This window comes from Leptonychotes weddellii, chromosome 16, assembly GCF_054177405.1.
Source record: "Leptonychotes weddellii isolate Sample4059 chromosome 16, ASM5417740v2, whole genome shotgun sequence".
Lineage (NCBI taxonomy): Eukaryota > Metazoa > Chordata > Mammalia > Carnivora > Phocidae > Leptonychotes > Leptonychotes weddellii.
The window spans coordinates 29,516,627-29,535,454 of record NC_138384.1 but is presented as its reverse complement, the minus strand read 5'-3'; positions in this window follow the sequence as shown (position 1 = coordinate 29,535,454).

The window sequence follows — 18,828 nt, the reverse complement described above, 5'->3', positions numbered from 1 at the left end:
GCCCTGAACCCTCGTTAAACAAGCTCTCCCCCGGTTACTCGCCAGGCCGGCGCATCCTATAAATAACCTGGGGAGGGGATCAATGCTGCCCACTCCAGAGCTTCAGCTGCTGCAGCCCTGTGGCCCTGCCTGATCAATACGGGCTCACAATGGCCGGGAGAGCCCCGTGGCCGGCTTCTAGCTAGCGGGGGTTTGGCCAGCAGCTCAGCCCTGTCCCACCAGAAATGGCAGCTTCCCTGCCAGCCGGGGGGTGGGACGGGGGGGGGGGCGGTGATCCTGGCTCCCCTGCTTCCTCCACCCCGGTGTGTGCGAATCTGAGGACCCCGGTCTCTGAGGGGAGCACCGGAGTAACCACCCAGATGGGTGATCTACCGGATTCTTTTCTCATCACTTTGTTTTTTCGGATGGATGTTGTTTTCTTTCTTCCCCTGCTGTCAGTGAATTCAAACTGGATGCATTTTTCTCCTCCTTCCGGATACATTTTGAAAAGGGGACCTGATTCTGTAATGTACAGGAAGCTGAAAATCAGGGACAGATCCCAGTTTTGGGGGGAGTCCGAGTTTTATGCAACCTGAGGGCCCTTGTGAAGAAAAGCTCTCTTAACTTTTTGCCAAATTTATAAAAACAGGTGAACTCGTTGCCAAAGGTCCCTCCTGGACTTGGAGGGGCTTGAGAGGTGGAAGCCCCTAACTGAAGCCTCGCAGCTTCTGGAAAAGTCTGACCCAGAGGAAAGCCAGGCTCCCTGAAATCATCTGATCCTCACATTCCACGCTGCCTCCGCCTTCTGGAATGTAAGCCCCCTGAGGACAATGACCTTGCCCTACTTTCTTCCTTCTGTGTCTTCAGAACACAGAGCCTGGCACATAACAGATGCCCAGTGAATAAGGGGATCTGGGAGTGGTCTGCTCTGCGGGGTCTGCCTGTCTCGATCCCAGAGGTTGCCCTGTGGCCTTGCACATTTGGAATTTGGACTGACCCTTAAAACAAGGGCTGGTTGACTCCCAGAGCATTCTCAAGTGGTCAGTAAAACATGGACAGCCACGTGTGAACGTATACACGCACGCAGACGCAAAGCCTCACACCTGAACAAATGTACACACTCGGCCGGATTAAGAAGGCACAACTCCTCAGAGGATCTGAGTTTTGGGAAAGACTCTGCCTCAATTGATAGTAGTAGAGCGGAGCATAAGGGCTCAGAACAGTGATTCTCCACCTGGGGTGATTTGGCTCCCACCCCTCAGCCAGGGGACACTTGGCACCATCTTGGAAGCATGTTTGGTTGTCACGATCTGGGGAGAGGAGACGATGGGGTGGTGGGGCGGTGGCAGGGAAGAAGTGGTGCTGTGGCTTCTAGTAGGTAGAGATCAGGGTGCTGGTAAATATCCGATGATGCACAGGACAGCCCCACGACACAGGATTGTCCAACCCCAAATGACCATGGGGCCAAGGTTGAGCAATCCTGGACTAAGGCTGCACCAAGGCTTTCTGGCCAGAATTGACCGTGTTGCTGGCACTGTTTCAACCACAGTGCCTTTGACACTCTCTCTAGGAGAAGGGGGATGGAGAGCATGAGAACCCATGCCCCTCTCTCGATATCGTGGCTGGGAAACAGGGCCTCATTCCAGCCCTCCACTCCATCGCCACTGGCAGCCATCGTCCGCACTGTGCTGCTTGCAGCTCTGGGCCCCGGCTCCAGGGCCACTTGAGGACAAGCCCTCCTTCTGACTTCTTCCAGCACACCCACCGGTCACCTTCTGGCGGAGGGCTGGCTGTCTCAGCTCCAGCCTGGCTTCCAAGGTACCTGACTCATCAGAAGGGCTTGAACAAACACATCATCAATCTTGAAATCGGTGGCATCATTTCTGCTCTCTACCCCCGCCCCATGCACACCCAACACCCTCCTCACCCTCCTCACACCCCCCCCCCCAGCACCTCTGACACCTCCGCACACACAAACCCCCTCCCCTTGCCTCCGCCAGGGACCCCCACAACACACCTGTCCTCGGAAGCTACTTGGATAGCCATTTTAGACCCGGCGGTCTGAAGACAGGTCTTCAACACTGCATGTGCCTACATTTCAGAATCTAAAAGACGGGTGATAATAATTTTCCCGGCACAAAATCTCACCTCCCCCCATCTCGTTCTGATTCCCCTGTCCCCGGCTCCCTTTTTCCCCTCCCCCACTGCCTATTGTCTGGTGCTTGTCCCAGAATTGATCATTCCTACCATCTTGGCCATTTGTAGACACAGACTTTACAACACCCCAAATTTCTGCTTTTGCTGGCCAGAAGAGATCAGTGGTCCCATGAAACAGCACAAATGTGATTTTCTTTGTTTGGAGAGGGGAGTGTCATCTCTACTACATAATCCCAATTATGCACAATTAGCTGACTCAGGCCACTCCTGGCCACTTATTGACCAGGCAGATGGTCACCCGGGCTATGATTTTTGTCATCGCAGAACCTGAAAACCAGTTTCATGGGGGCACAGCCGACTAAGACACGGTCTCATATTTTCTAGTGAGCCTGATAGCCACAGAGAATCTGATCATTTGAAGAACCACACTAAAAAGTAATCTGTTCTGTAGTTTTCAGGGTAAAAAAAAATGTTCTTGAAAATTAAATTGTTTTCACTTCCAGGATGTGCCTGGGGAACGAGACTAAAAGAAAAATCCTGCATAACAAAATTTTCCATATTGTCAGGCTCAGAAATGCCTAAGAGAAATTAACCCAGATGATTGAATTGTAAAACTTGAGAGAAGGATGAAATTTAGGGAAAACAACAGCAACAAAAAAATTGCCCAGTCCTGAACATATTAAACTCACTTAAACAAAACAACTCAATCATCTTTCAAGCTAGGATTTGCCATAATTTGGTCATGGTTTATGAAAGCAATATTGAGTAAGAAAGTCAAAATGATTTCTTTCTCTGTAAATTTTTTGGGGCTCTGTTTATAAACACAGAGATTCCGTCATAAAATGTATTTTTTTTTTAAGCCAAGCACACAAAACATCAGGAATTTCTCCAAAATGGCAAGCAATTTATTCTTGTTTACTATGTTTATGATCTACAGGATGTCCATAAAGTCTGGAAACGTAGGTGAATATAAATAATGTGGTCAAGAACTAATAATAACTATATTTCCAGACTTCATGGACATCTTTTATCATCACTGTCTTGTAGACAGTACAAATGAAAAGCTACTTAACATTTCTTAAGTGATGCAAATATGTATTCCAGTTGAGAGTAAATAGATCTTCCTCTACATAATAATGTACCCCATGCGTGTAAATTTTTTGGAGGGCAAGTAAACATTTAAATGAATACTACTGAAGATGACTTTGTAAGGTGTGGCATCTTTTTGAGAAGTGAATTTACCAGTTTTCCAAATAGAGGCTGGCATTAGAATATAATGATAGAGACACGGAGGACGATGGCGATGAGGATGGCCATCCGTGTCCCTAGACCTGTCACATAGCGGGCGTTTTGCCAGGTGCTTTCCACTGTTTATCTTAATGGAATGGTCTTCCAGCTCTCCTGCCTGGATCCGAACACATCTTTAGGCACATACAGCTAATACAGTGGAGATCCTCGTTTTACTTGATTCCTGGGTGTGAATAAAATGTGCTGTCACAGGAAGAACCTAGAAAATGGGGGAAAAATGCGCAACCCTGTATTCCACTCCCAGCTCTTTCAAATAAAGAGCTATGTGGGCCCTTGGTTACATCACTTGCTCTTTGTAGGCCTTGGTTTACTTGTAGTATCAAGCAAAATTATTCTAGGGCTAAAAATGCTAGAATTGTAGTATTATCAAATTCCACTAATAAGGAAGCTCCCTTGGTTTTACCGAAGAATCTAACTCACAGGGTCTCATAGTCCACAGGTGAATAAAAGAGTGTCACCCACAGTCTGACCGCCCGGTCCATTGGGAGGCCCCGTTGCACTGACTGGCATTACTTGAAAGAAATCTTAGGTGCCAATTCCAATACTCTTACTTAGAATTGAAAAGTCAGGGGTGCCTGTTGGCTGAGTCAGTAGAGCATGTGACTCTTGATCTAGGGGTTGTGAGTTCAAGCCCCACGTTGGGCATAGAGCCTACTAAAAATTAAATTAGTTAATTAAAAAAAGAAAAAAAGGAAAGGTCAGTTTGAACCTGGGCACGATAACTTACGCGATAACTCTGTGTAAGATCGTCTTATACCCACTAGGATTCTAATTCTCGAGGGCAACTTTGGTTATCCTACTCACGGACATCGCCGTGGTTTCTGGCAGGCAAATAGATGCCACCTAGGTGTTCGTTCACTCAAAGATGAAACTGATGGAAATATCAATCAAGACCTGACCTGGGGGCTTTTACTTGAGTTGGAGAATATTGGGAGGGATTGTGCAATTGGAGATGAAGTTCATTCCTTTCCACCTCCCATCTGACCACCCCTCCCTCCACCCCCTGCCCCTAGACCCATTCCAGTCCGAAGACGATGAACAAATCCCATTTGCCACATCGCCTATGTTTACAGCAGTCTCCACTGCGCATGTGTGTGGATGTGTGTTCTGCGTCGCCACCTGCATGTTTGGGTGCATTTGTGTTTGCAGACGTATGTCTCTTGCCAGAGAAGAGTGCCTTTCTACAGCCTGTGAATCTTAAGAGCATAGGCTGTATCATTTTCAGCAGTTGAAGCAGTATTTTAATGGCAAATTACAAAGAAAATGAGTAGTCGGAAACCAAAGGTTGCCGACCAAGAGCAGAAAAATGAAAGACTGTACATCACCTAGAGCAGAGAGACCCAAGAATTGACTTCCCATCCATCTCTTTTATTCTTGTACTTCTTTTATAGCCAACAATGTCTCCTCCAGCCCATGATTGCTCATTTTAAATTGTCTTCCAGTTTCGAGGCTCTATCTTCCCTGTCCCCCTCGCCCCTTCTCCCAGGCCTCCCAAATGATACAGTCTGTGTCTCTGGCTGATGTAGCCGATTTAGAGCCCGGAGCTGCCGCTTGTCTTGCAGCCAACCCTGCACGGAGGACAAGAGAAGGGGAGATGTCTTCCTCCTGGAAGATGATTTGCCTGCAAGTGAAGCTCCCCTGACCCTCTCTCCGAAGTTCTGAGGCTCCGCAGATGAGTCACATAAATTACTGCAGAAGGCAAAGTTACCAACAAGTGCAGCATGCAGAAATGATCTCGGTCCGAGGCACGCATCGATCTCAAGGCGCGAACCACTGACCTTGGTCTCCGCTCGCCCACTCTAAATTCTGAGTCCCTGTTAACTAAAGATCGCATTTCCATTGTTAACGGCCCAGAAAGTGATTCCTGGCTTGGCTGTGGTGTATCTCTTACCGAGAGCACCTGCCTGGGGAGGCTTTCTGTTTAATCTTTTGAATATCCGAGCCACGATTCCAAACATTTCCAAGTTAGACGTCTCTCCCATTCACAATAAACCCCAGAAAGAATGTGGGCCGAAGAAAAGGAGCAGCAAACATTCCCTTTGTTCTGCATTGAAACAATGGTATTTGGATCATCTGTGGGGATATATCATAACAAATTGTCTCTACACCAATTGTCCCCGTGAAGGTCGGGTAAAGTCCCAAAGATCGCAATCGGGATGAAAGGGACGCACACATTTCTCAACAGAAGGGAAGTGGGGGCGGTTTCGGTGATTTTGCTTACTAAATGTGGAATTCCTCAACAAGTTCACATATTACAAAAGCTGCAAAGGAATAAAACCTTCATTCAGGGAAAGGCGCAGAGAAGAGGATTCCAAAGATCCGCATGTAACTAAGTGCTCATCAGAACCCCCTTTGGAATTTGGAAACTCTTTCTAGATTAGCCAAATCCCTTGTCTGCCTTAGAAAATGTTTTCTACTGAGCCCGTCTAACAGCCTGGGACTGTCCACTCTCTGGTCCTCGGTGTCTACAAGAGAGTATGGACCCAAATGAGGACCAACACCAGGACCCATGAAGTTCATCCTCGGAAGTTACTCGGAAGCTCTAGTGTCACGTTCTCTTATTGCCATTTAAGCATTTCTAATAAAATAGAAGTTGTGGAAGTAAACTATCAGCTATCCCAGATTCTGGTAACTGCAGTTCTCATTATTCTACAGTAGAGTTCCAGGGAAAAGTCCTGCACTTTAATGGTAGAGTACTAATTGCAATTTTAAGTGGTTGTTGAATATTAACCCTGACACTGCCCTGGATAGCAAGTTTCTCAACCTCAGCACTATTGACATTCTGGCTGGACAATTCTTTGGTGCAGGAGACTGTCCTGGGTGCTGCAGCGTGTTTGGCAGTAACCCGGGCTTCTACCCGCTTGATGCTACCCTCCTCCCCCCGGTGGCGACCAACAAAAAATGTCTCCAGACAGAGCTGAACACCCTGCCCCCCACCCCGGGAGGGCAAAACCGTCCTCAGTTGAGAACCACTCCTCTCATCAGGGAAAAATTCATTTATTAGACATTTCCATTCCACTTAAAAGAGAGATAGCACAAAGTTATATCGCACTTTTCTGGACAACAGAGCGAAAGAAACAACCTGAATTAGATATTTTGATCCATTTAATGGAACATTAAGCAACCAATAAAAATATGTTTTTTAAGACACTTCATAGGCATGAGAATATGCTCATCCTATAATGTTAAATCATAAAAGAGCACACCATGAGAGGCTCTTGCCATATACACTCCGGCAAGACACAGGTATCTGAAACGACTGAAAATATGCTAAAAGGAAAAACACAAAAATGACAACCATTGTTATGTGTGGGTGGTAAGATAATGCAGTATGTATTTTCTTTTTTTTTTTTTTAAGATTTTATTTATTTATTCATGAGAGACAGAGAGAGAGAGAGAGAGAGAGAGAGGCAGAGGGAGAAGCAGGCTCTCAAGGAGCAGGAAGCCCGATGCGGGACTCGATCCCAGGACCCTGAGATCATGACCTGAGCCGAAGGCAGACGCTTAACCATCTGAGCCACCCAGGCGCCCACAGTATGTATTTTCTCATTTAGCTTTTCCTGTTTTCCCCAGTTGTCTGCCATGAACATCTATTTTTACCATTTTAAAGCAGACACAGAAAAAGGACAAAGGATCTGGTATTATACAGCACATGAGCACAAAGCTGCAAACTCACTGCCATCCTGTATTCCTAATTTAATTTTCTTCCACACCCTGAAGGAAGCATAGCAACTCCTTTTCTACTTATCTGATCCTCTGCTCATTAAACCCTCACATCTGCTTTCCTCTGCAGGCATCAGCCTCTAAGACCAGAATTCATGGCATTGTTTATTTTCTTTTATACCTTGCTTTTCAACCTGGGTATGCTTGTTCATTGATTCACTCATTGATTCATTCATTCATTCATTCATTACCCTGGTATTGTGCTAGGTACCGGGAATTCAGTGAGAAACGAGGCAGGTAGAGTCCCTGCCTTCATGGCAGAGGGACACTAAACCAATATACATATACATGGACAAGATCATTCCAGATAGTAATAGGAGCTGTGATGGCGATGCAGTCTGGTGATGTGGTAAAGAAAAAAACTATGGGAGAAAGCACTACTTTAGACTACTTTAGGCAACCCTATGTTAGGGTAGTCAGGGAGGGCCTCTTGGAGGAGGTGACATTGACACTGAGAACTAAAGAACAAGAGGAGAGAGTCATGGGGAAGTTGGGAAGATCTAGGGGCAGTTTTGCAAATACGAATTTTTTTTTTTTAAAGATTTTATTTATTTATTTATTTGAGACAGAGAGAATGAGAGAGAGAGAGCACATGAGAGGGGGGAGGGTCAGAGGCAGAAGCAGGCTCCCCGCCGAGCAGGGAGCCCGATGCGGGACTCGATCCAGGGACTCCAGGATCATGACCTGAGCCGAAGGCAGTCGCTTAACCAACTGAGCCACCCAGGCGCCCGCAAATACGAATTTTATGTCCGAACATACGGAGCAAACATGGAACATTCAAGGAAAAGAAGACAGCCCACTGAGGTTGGAGCTTTGCAAGCAAGGGGGACAGTATCTGGAGCCCGGGTTGGAAAGTTGGCAGGGCCCTGATTATACAGCCCTGGTACTGGATTATGCAGCCAGGCTAAGGTAAAGGCGTACTGAGGGGTGGAGGCAATGAATCAGAATCTTGGGGGCCAGAGCCTTGGAATCTGCAATTTAGAGCTAGTTTTCGAGGTGATGTTGATACACTGGAAATTTTGAGAACCATGGTTCTTGAGTATTCACGTTATCCAACGACTGTGGGACTGATTCTGACAGAGGTGGTGATGAACTCATTCGGAGCCTTGCTATTCAAGAAGGTGGTCCATGAAGCAACAACACCAGCGTCACACCACCCCCCCCGCCCGCGCTTTTCTAGAAATGCAGATTCTCAGGCCCCTCCCCATCTCTACTGAATCCGAATCTGCATTTCAACACCATTCCAAGGGATCTGAATACACAGGATGGTTCGAGAAGCACTCATTTAAACCAGTACCTGATATATCATAATTAAGCTTCTACAGAGAACAAAAAGTGGAAACTGTATGATTTTTAGTAATAAGAGATAAGCAACAAAGTACCTGATTGCACCGTCATTTTTCTCTGGTATTAGGAAGCCCCTGGAAAAAAGAAACTTTGTTTTAGGTTATGCTTGTGTTAAGCTTCCTTGGAGCGAACTGTAGTGTCTGAACGGAAACCTTGAAATCTGAACTTATTGGCTTTATAAAACTTAACTGAGCAGTAGACACTGAAAATTATTTTATTGTTTAGATTTATTTCTTTTTAAAGATGTTTTGAATTATTTAAGAGATCTTATATTTTGAGTAATCTCTACACCCAACGTGGGGCTTGAACTCACAACCCCGGGATCAAGTCGCATGCTCTGCCAGCTGAGCCAGGCGGGTGCCCCTACCACTGAGATTTTTTTTAAAAATTTCTTTAATTAATTAGTTTTTTAAATTTTAATTTTTACTTATTTATTTATTTTTAAAGATTTTATTTATTTATTTGACAGCGAGAGAGAGCACAAGCAAGGAGCGGGGCAGAGACAGAGGGAGAGAGAGAAGCAGGCTCCCCGAGGAGCAGGGAGCCCGACACAGGGCTCGATCCCAGGACCCCGGGATCATGACTTGAGCTGAAGGCAGATGCTTAACGGACTGAGCCACCCAGGCGCCCCTAGATTTTTTTTTTAAAGGGAGGAGAGGTTCTTTATTAAAGTAACTAAATATTAATATTTACTAGGTTATACTAGTATTACATATATATTTTTAAAAATATGTAAGACAATGAAATACAAACACTGTCATATCAATAGAGACTTCCATCATTAATTTTTTTTTTAAAGATTTTATTTATTTATTTATTTGAGAGAGAGAGAGAGAGAGAGAAACAGCATGAGAGGGGAGAGGGTCAGAGGGAGAAGCAGGCTCCCCGCTGAGCCGGGAGCCCGATGCGGGACTCGATCCAGGGACTCCAGGATCATGACCTGAGCCGAAGGCAGTCGCTTAACCAACTGAGCCACCCAGGCGCCCCTCCATCATTAATTTTTGACAGTCATGAATCTCCTCTCGTGTTCCCTCTTCCTCTTACTCAGGATGCTTTGTAATACTTGCCCTTTCTCATTGCCCTTTGTGTGAACATCTCCGTGTTCTTCCTTTACTCTGTAAAGTCCCTCCGTCTCTGTCTGTTTTCTCATTAATATAGTTGCTGTTTCGGTTCGGTTTTTGTTTCCTTTAATGTAACGGCTTTCACTGATTCTAAGACAGGTCCGCTTCTTCTCCTTCAGTGGCCAGGAAAAGACCACGTCTGTATGAACCCTCTGGTGATTGTCCCGCAGTGATGAATGTCAAGCCCAAGGGCCCACAGAGTGTTCTCGGATTTACCCCAAACTATGAATGAGGGTTCCTAGGGAAGGAGCACTAATTTTTTTTTTAAATTTTTTCTTTCTTTATTTGCTGGGCATCAGTGGCCACTGTTCTTCTTCTACCCGAATCAGTCATAAAGATGTTTCTTGTAGAAAAGATTTGCTCTTTGCCCCTACCCTGGCTGGAGGTAATCTGACCTGGAAGGAGACAAGGACATGTCACCTGGGGAGAGTGTCCCCACCTGGAACACGGACAGGGGCTGTTTGATTCAGGTTTCTGGATGCAGAAATCTCTTAAGAAGAAAATTCTTCCCACGTGTAGGACTTCTTCTAGAGACAGAGTTCTCCTGTCTCTAGACTTCTAGAAGCAGATGCCCCCGCAAATGCAGTCACTCACTTAGCACGTGGCCAATGACAGTTCGGTCTCCTTCTCATCCTAATAATGCAGGATGTAAATATCTCTGTGGCAGTGGGTGTTGTTAGGACCTGTTAATATTCCGCGTGGGTAGAACAACAGCTTTTAGAAAAGGAGCCGAGCGTAAGCAACCTGAGGGGAGAGATTCATCCTGCTTTTGGTCACTGTTGTGTCCCAGAACCCAGCACAGTGCCCCACACACAGCAGTTGCTCACTGAACGTTTGCTGAATGAATGAAGGAAGGGAGGAACCCAGCAGCAGGTACGTTCCCGGGGCCTGGGAAGGCTTCCCCAAGTACCTCTCCCGTTGTAGCTAGACTTTGCTGTCCTGTGTACCGACTTCGAGAGCCCCTCACTGCACTCATGATCTTCCACGGCGGTGGTCTGCACTGCTCTGTGGACACCAGAGGGCAATCCTGGGGCTTACCAAACTGCCTGGCACTTAGAGGTGCTTCATAGTTTAATAAGCTTTAATAACCATCTGATGAACGAAGGAACGAGGGAAGGTGGGAGGGAGGAGAGGAAGGGAGACTCTGGGTAAAGTGGTTAATTAGAGATTGCTCTCTCTACATAACTCCATGTCGATCTGGGGGAAGCTAACCCTTTTTAGGCTTTGTTGTGGCTGGGTCTGAACTGAACCTTCCAGACTCAAAGGTGGGAGAGCCTTTTTGCCAGGGGGCAATTATAACCTCCTGAAATCGTGTTTCATTAGAAAGAGCACTGGGCTAGCAGGGAGAAAAGCTGGATTTCAATAGTTCTCTGCCACTGAGGAGTCAACCCTGGAAAGGTCTCGTTAAGTTCTCTAGCCCTCAGTTTCCCCATCTATTTAAAGGGAACGCAGCTACCATCCACTCCACCCTGCGGGGCTGAAGGAGACAGTGAGTGTGGAAGTGGTTTGTAAAGCACAAAGTTCTGGCGTGCAAAGGATGACCAGGGAAACCTAAACTCTGGCCTACCGAGGCCAGCTTAAAGTCATCGTGTTCCTCCTTTCCCCTTCTCTACCTAGCATTTCCAGCCAGAACGTCTGCAGGAAATCCAGGATCCTGTCTGAACCCCAAGATTTGCTTCCTGATGGAGCCCTCCTCCTGAAATGCCCTCTTGCTATGGTTTACCTTCCTGACATCCTCGACTCTTTCCGTTGAAGGTATCCGCCTTCTGCCTTTCCACCTTTTCCTGCTGAATTCATCTGTGCGGCATTACCACTAACCAAGGTCCTTCTGTCTCTCGGCCTTCCTTTCTTCACTTACAAAACGAGCTGGCTGGACCATGGCGAGGCAGAAGAGTGAAGTATGTGCCAAGGCCGGCAGGCTGGTAGCCGCGGGAGATGGGTTAGGTGGGAACTGGAGAAAAGTGGAGAACAGGTTTGCTCCCTCCAAACGGGACAGTCACACCTTTCTGCCAGCCAATTGTTGAAATGTGGGAAGGCGAGAACACTAGATCATTTGACATTCCAAAAAAAAAAAAAAAAAAAGGAAAAAAAATCTGGAAATTTGAACTTTTATATGAGATCTCCTGACTTTCAAATGCTGGCAATGCTTTCAAATTTGTTAAATATGCCTCACGAGCCAAATAAAACACATATGCGGGCCGAAGTCAGCCTGTGAGTCTCTACTTTGTGACCCAGGGCCTCTGGGTGCCTTTCTAGTTCTCAGAGCTGTGGTTTTTCTGGGCTGTGAAATCTGCTCAGAAATACCCAGAGCTCCTTCCACCTTCTTTTTCTTCTCAGCTTCTCTTTGTGTCTCACCTGGGATTTTGTGATGGCCTCCCTCTAGCCCTGGGTGTCTGCCCGGGCCACCTTATTTGGAAATTGTCTTTGCTGATGTCATCAGGTTCAGATGAAGTCCTTAGGGCAGACCCTGAGTCCATGCGACCAGTGTCCCTATAAGAAGAGAAGACACTCGGAGGGAAGATGAGGAGAACAGACGAGAACTATCACGTGCCACTGGAAGCAGAGATGGGAGGGATGCGTCTACAAGCCGAGGGACGCCAAAGACCACTAGCAACACCAGAAGCTAAGAGAAAGGCATGGACCAGATTCTCCCCAAGAGCTTTCACAGGGAACATGGCTCTGCCAACGTCCTGACTGACTTGCAACCTCTACAACTGTGATAGAGTGTTTCTGTTGTCTTATTTGTCCCAACAGCCCTGGGAAGTGGATACGCTGGCCAATCAGGGGCTGACCCCCAGAGGGGAAGGAAGCTCAGCCACCCCAACCTTCTCATCCTTCCCCCTCCCTCCATGGCACGTGCAGATCGTGAAAACCTGACTGTCCTCCTAAATTTTAGCTCTTGTCCTTAACCCTTCCTTGATTTTCCAGGAATTTGCCCATCTGGCTTTGTGCAGTAAGAAAATGTGAATGTCGTCAATTCTCCTCACAGGGAGACAAACAGCTACTCATGCCTGCTGACTGTCTCTCTGCTGTGATAAATCAGATGAAACTTCTCCCCCCACACACCTCCCACCCCCGCCCCGGTGAAAGATTGCATGACTTGTCGTGTGTGAACAAGAAAAGGAAAACCAACTGATGCATTTTCCCATGAGAGAGGGAAAGAGGGAGGCAAGCAAAGCCCCCCACACTGCTAGGTGGCTGGATCATTTCCTCTATGGAAAAGATACAAAAATATTTTGACCTGTAAGTATTAGCAAGGTCTTTACAGGGTAGATAATGCTTATCACACGCATAAAGCATCCAGCGCTCACTGAAGGAAGGTACTGGAATTAGTGTGTGGGTTTACACTTAGTGTGGATACCTGCTATTTCTGTCTACACTGCACGCTGAGCATGAAGGACCCTGGTCAGGCGGGTTCTCCTGGCAAGAAGAGCAGGTGTTTGGGAAGCAGAGCACTTGCCTGTGAATCCTGCAAGATGCTACCACTCAGGAGACCTCTAAATAGAGTAGAAAAAGCAAAAGGTGCAGAGCTTTGATTTACTTATTTTGTAACTCTGGGCCTGGGGTTTCCTTTGGGAGGGACTGGCAGGTGGTTTCTTGGAAAGATCTGTGACAGGGCAAAAGGATAGCATAGTGGTTAAAAGCTAAGCATGCACATCCTGGAGCTGGGTTGTCTGGGCTTAAATTCTGTTTACCAGATGTGTGCCTTTAGACATTTCAGCTAATCTCTCTGTACCTTAGTTTCCCTACCCATAAAATGGGTGTCTCCATAGTCCCCACCTCATGTGGTCGTTACAGGGATTAAATGAGTTAATTCAAGTAAAGCATCTAACACGATGTCTGACATTTCATAATCACTATAAATACATCTTTTAAAAAAAGATTTTATTTATTTCTTTGTCAGAGAGAGAACAGAAGGCAGAGGGAGGAGCAAGCTCCCCACTGAGCAGGGAGCCCGATGAGGAGCTCCATCCCGGGACCCGGGATCACGACCTGAGCTGAAGGCAGACACTTAATCGACAGCGCCATCCAGGGCCGTGCCCCACCCCCCACCCCCCAGCAGTGTTTCTGAAAAGGACTCAGCTAGGAATGATTGCTCAGGACCACATACTACTGGGCCCCAGTAAGCCCCATAGTGAGCACCATGACTAGGGATGCTCAAAAATGGCAGGGTTCCGGAGGGAAGGTATCTTAGGTACCCAAGAGCTGGGGCCCAATTTCCAATGGGGGGAAGGATCTTCATGGGACAGTGCGGTTTAGTGCAATGAGTAAGCTTTAGCGCTCAGTTTGGCTTTTCTCTTTGGCACTCAAGTGTGCGTTTAAGGAGAAATCCCCTTTACAGCAAAATGCTTTTAAAATCCTCCACATGGAAGCAGCCCGACACACAGGCCGACACCAGGAGTCCCGCTGCTCACCTCTCCTTTCCTGCAGAAGCAGCAGGTAGAAAACTCTGCATAATGGATGAGTCATTGCAGAGAGCTGGGGAGCTTAGGTTATCTGCCTGTGCCTTCATCTCTGCTCTACTCATCCCCAAATCTGACCACCAGGCTCCTCTTGAAAGCCCCTGGTGCTGTGATTTCAGCTGAGAAAGAGAGAGGAGAGAAACCGTCTCTTCCAGGGCCTTTGTAAGTGGCTTTCCAACTTTTTTGATGGCGACCACGCTAAGTGCATTTATCACTATGTCCTTGTGCACCCGTGAGCGTGCACACACACTCACATACACACACAACTGAAATGAGTAAGACACTACTCACCCTTACTATCGAGTATGATATATACTAATACTTTCTACTCTATTCCATTTAAAAAATAATGCTGATGATGACCCACTAGGCTGATTGCATAATGCACCAATGGGTCCCAACCCACAGTTTGAAAAACTCTGGGCCAGGGCCAAGGCGTGCTGACAAGTAGAGGGTTGGGATGGCGACCAGGAAAGAAAACTCTCCAAGACTCACGGGCCTCACACTTGTCTAAAGCAAGAGGCAGTTGGAAAATCAGGAGAGGACACAGCAGCGGACGCATTGGTGTCATTTGGTGGTGTTGGTATTGGTGTTATTTGGATTTGGGGCACGGCACTGAATGGCCGTGAGTGGTAAGTTTCTTCTGCACAAGGCTGGAAAGACTATTGCAGAGAATCAAATTCAGTGTTTCCTATTCCTTCTAAAATAAATACACTCACTTTTAAAGAGTGAGTAACTTACATGAAATTATCAAATAGGTAAGAGTCTGGGTGGGACTGGGATAGTGTGACATGGAGACCACGGTAGAGTCTGATGGAAGCTACTGGAAATACTGACGGAAAGCAAGCCTTGCGTGGTACAGATGGGGAAAGCGGCCCATGGGTCAGGCAAGTTAGGACTGTGCCTTGGGGTTGGCTGTCAAGCAAGTGACGGCTCCCCGACTCCTGGTGTTCCTTCTCTGCTCTCTGGGACTCAATTTTGTCATTTGGTAAATGACAGTGGCCCTGCCCGCCTCACAGAACTGTAACAAGATGAGACATGTGGAAGCACCCCAGATTCTGAATGTAGAAGGAGCTCTGCAGGATTTTATGTCCCTCCCTGTCCCTTCCATCAGGAGTGGGGCCTGCACCCATGTTTCTAGGTGACCGTCCCAGCCTTCACACTGGATGTGGCTGTGATTACAAGATGACGTGACCCCCGGCCTCTCCACACCCAGGTCCTAACCGACCGACTGTGCCGCATGGGGATCCAGCCTGCACTTGGTCAGCTGGATGGGGTCCCACCGTGGGCCTAACGAGGCAGGATCGGTTTGAGTGGCCTCCGACACAGGGCCACTTTTCCTCAGAGCCCTTGGTGGATCGTAAGTCCCAAGCTGATCCCCAGTTTACCCTCTGTGAGGTGAGTCGCCATGGGCCCCCGCGCATAAGATGGCCTGTTCCTGGTGGTGTTTATAAAGGCCCATGCCCCACCCCCGTCATCCTGGCTTTGGAGGGGACCCGAGTCTTTGTTAAACTTGAGCTCAGATGGACGCAGAAACACAAAGAGGAGCCAAATCATATGTTTAAACAGTTAAGAGGAAACCCAGCTCAGCAAGGAACTACAACCCTGGATTTAGCCTGGGTGAGTTTTCCTTCGCTGGGATTTCCTGTCCCGTTTCTGGATGTTTCTATCTATCAAATGTTCCCTGGCTGTTGGTTTCAGTACATCAGCTCTGCTGTGAACGTAAGCTTTACACAGTACTTGGGCTTAGCTGCTAACACATCAAGGGCTGCCCAATGGTGTGGACCCAAAGCCTGGCTTCCAGGACACACGCTCTAGTCTCTGTCTATCTGCCCTCTGTGGAAAGAAGCCAAACTCAAAGACTGGCCTTAAAGAACCACTCATAACAATAAAGGCCAGCACGCTTCCCACCCTCAGCAACTGCCTGGGCGGGGGGCACAGGCAACAGTGGGGTTAGTGGGGGGGTACATCCTTAAGGAATGTAAAGTAAGCGACCCCAAAGGCTGGCCTCCTGCAAGGCTTTTAGACCGCAGTTAAAATTTAACAATTTTTTTATGTAAATCATCTGGCATATTCAATTGCATGGGTTGGTGGGAGGGGGTGGAGGACAAGGAGGGAACAATGGCCTGGGATTAGATAATTTAGTTAGTGCTAAAATTCCAGGAAGTTTGTGTTGATCTGGGCCTGGATCGTGTTACTTTTTAGCTCAAATCTAAATCTTTATCTTCCTATTATAGTCGAGAGGACATTTTTTTTACTTAGTCATTTTTATAGTTGTAATTTTTACCCTCTTTCATCAACTAGAGCCGGTTAGATTAGCAGCTCTTAGCACGGAGATGAAAATATTGGTAGGGCCCAATGGGCCCTGTTTTGTTTATTCTAACGGAGCAGGCTTTGATCTAAACATATTTCCTGGGGTCTGGACGCGATGACCTAATTCCTGTCTTATCCGTCTCCACTTTCTGTGAATCTCAGATTGCGCTTTGCTGTAGAACCCTTTGAAATTCACTTTGCATGTTTTCCCACTTTGTTACCCCCTCTGACATTTGTTTCACTTGGGGTAGAGTGTGTGACTCCTAGTAAAGGTTCCGACGCTTTATTTTTCTAACGGGGCTGCTAAGTTTTAACAGAGTGGGAGCCTTTTCTTTCTCCTTTTTTCCCTTTAGGTTCTCTCATTCTTGACATTCACAACACGCCAAAAACAATAAGCAAATAATCTACTGCTAGAAGTTTATGTCAACTGCAAATCATTTAGGATTTTCTGTATGAACACTTTTTCTAATTAAAAAAAAAAAAAACCAAAAACTGTCCATCCCACACCTATATGTCAGTCGAATCAACCTGGTCTGTGAGGACTGAGATGTGAAAACTCAAAACTCAAGAGTCATTTTCAGGTGTCTCTCAAGGGTCGGCAGGAACCTGTTTCCCCCCTCCCCCACCCCTTCCCCCACAGTCATTCCTGGGAGGGGTGTCTTGGGCAGCTTGGTTCCCTCATTGGTCTCTCTTCTTTTTTCCTCCCCAGGTCCCTGTCAATCACTACACTGCCCTTCCAAATATATTTTTTAGACAAGGGGGTTCGTTACATGATTCGCCGTACTCTTCTATACTTTCACAGTGCACATTGTAAAAATAGGAACTGGGGCGCATGTCACCCAAATCCATATTTTTAGTTCAAAAATGTCAACTTCGCGGTCGTCATTCCCGGCAGCAACAACCCAGGAAATTCGGTTCTTCTTGGTTTTCAAACTACCTCCACGCACCCCAAGTTTCAGAAGGGGCTAAGCCAGGCGGCCAAGCGAGGGGCTGAGGCTTACCCGGGGTGGGGGGGGGCTGGTGCGTTAACGGGCTCCGCCTTGAAATAAACCACATTGTTTCACAGATAGGAATCCGTGTCTCTCCCACGGGGCTGAGCCTAAAGGCCAAGCGTAGGGATCGCACAGGGAAGGGCAGCGGGGCTGAGGGCGAGCCTTGATTTGGAAATGAACAGCAAGGCGAGTGGGCAGGTAATGATCAATAGGTTAGAGAGATAGCGGATCGAGGGGATGGCTCGGCAGGGACAAAGGCGCAGGAGGGGGAGAGACCGGGACCCCGGGGCTTCGGCTGCCTCGGGAAGTCTAAGCGTAAAGTTGCCGGGGCTCCCCTTAACTCCCTTCCAGAAAACGCTAGAAGGGAGGAGGTCGGTGGTGAGCCGGGAGAGAAACAATTGTCCGGCTCCAGGCCCGGACCGCCCGCCTCGCGGAAGCGGACGCGCAGCCCGGGGTGGCGCAGGGCCGTGACCCCGCGGGCGGCCGGCGAGTGGGAGCCCCGGGGGCTGGGGGCGGCGAGCTGGGGCCCCGGCCCGGCGTGCGCCAGGGGTGGGCGTCGGGGCTCGGCCCGCTGGGCCCCTCTGGAGGGGCGGGAGGGGCGGGCGGGGCGCGGAGGGGGCACTGCGAGCCCGCCCCTCCCGGTGGCCCGCGGCGCGGACCCCCCCAGCCTGTCCCGGGGCGCAGGGGCCGCTTCCGGAAGGAGTGCCCTGACCCCGAGGCCACGCGGCCCGGGGCGCCCCCTCCTCGCCGCGCCCAGCCGTGGGAAGGGGAGAGACGCCCCGAACGCCACGGAAACGTCCTCTTTTTGGCCCGCGTAGAATAAGAGCTTCTGGCCAGAACTGCGGCCTTGCCTCCGTGTCCCCACTCTTGAGCAAAGGCGGCTGTCTTGGGGCGCGTGGCCGGGACTGCAGAGGCTCAATCCCCCAATGCTTGCGCGCTGAAGTGTCGCGGAGCTCCTCTGCACCCCGACGCTGCGTGCACAGCCCCCCTCCCCACACTTCTCCTGGTTTGGGGGTGCTTGCCCCCGCCTTGTCCTGGCCTGGCCCCCCAGGCTGAGCCACCCAGCTTGGGGAGGCGCGTCCCGGGGTGGCCATAGGGTGGCCTGCGCCCCGGTGCAAACTTCTACTGGGAGGCGGCCGATGCTTGTCCCTTACCTGGGTGCAGGGTCACGGGCCACGGGCTCACCACCTACCTCCCTGAAAGAAACAAATCGCCGGACCCCTGAAGACACCAACTTCCACCCTGTCCGTTTGCTCACCCCAAAATAGTGCTCAGGAGGAAAACATGTTTCCCCTAGAACAAAAGGGAGAGAGGAAGAATCAGATTGAATTTTGATGACAAAATATTCAAGTTGTAATGGAGTTTCTCTTCTCAGATATGCATGTGTGTTTCAATGCCTGAAAGCCTAATTAAAGAACACGTTGA